This window comes from Colobus angolensis, unplaced genomic scaffold (genome assembly GCF_000951035.1).
Source record: "Colobus angolensis palliatus isolate OR3802 unplaced genomic scaffold, Cang.pa_1.0 Scaffold224, whole genome shotgun sequence".
NCBI classification, from domain to species: Eukaryota; Metazoa; Chordata; class Mammalia; order Primates; family Cercopithecidae; genus Colobus; species Colobus angolensis.
Genome location: NW_012115422.1, coordinates 4,215,791 through 4,216,078, shown reverse-complemented (window position 1 = coordinate 4,216,078; position 288 = coordinate 4,215,791).

The window sequence follows — 288 nt, the reverse complement described above, 5'->3', positions numbered from 1 at the left end:
CGCGACCATTCGCTGCGGCGCATCCCGGCAGCCACCGCGGCGACTTGGCGGCGGGTGCCATGCGCCTGGAGCTTCACGTTCTCTGCCCCCACCCACCGCGCCATCGCTCCCCGGTCTCGCTTTGGGAAGCGCGCACCTGCCAAGCAGGTGAGTTCGAGCTGACTCCAGGTTAGCTCAGCCGGGGCCAGCTGGACCAAGAGCCAAACCACGTCTGCCCTCGAGATATCCTAGAACCCTGGGTGGTGTCCTTGGGTGTGGCCTGGGGGCCTTCGAGGGCAGTTTCCTTGG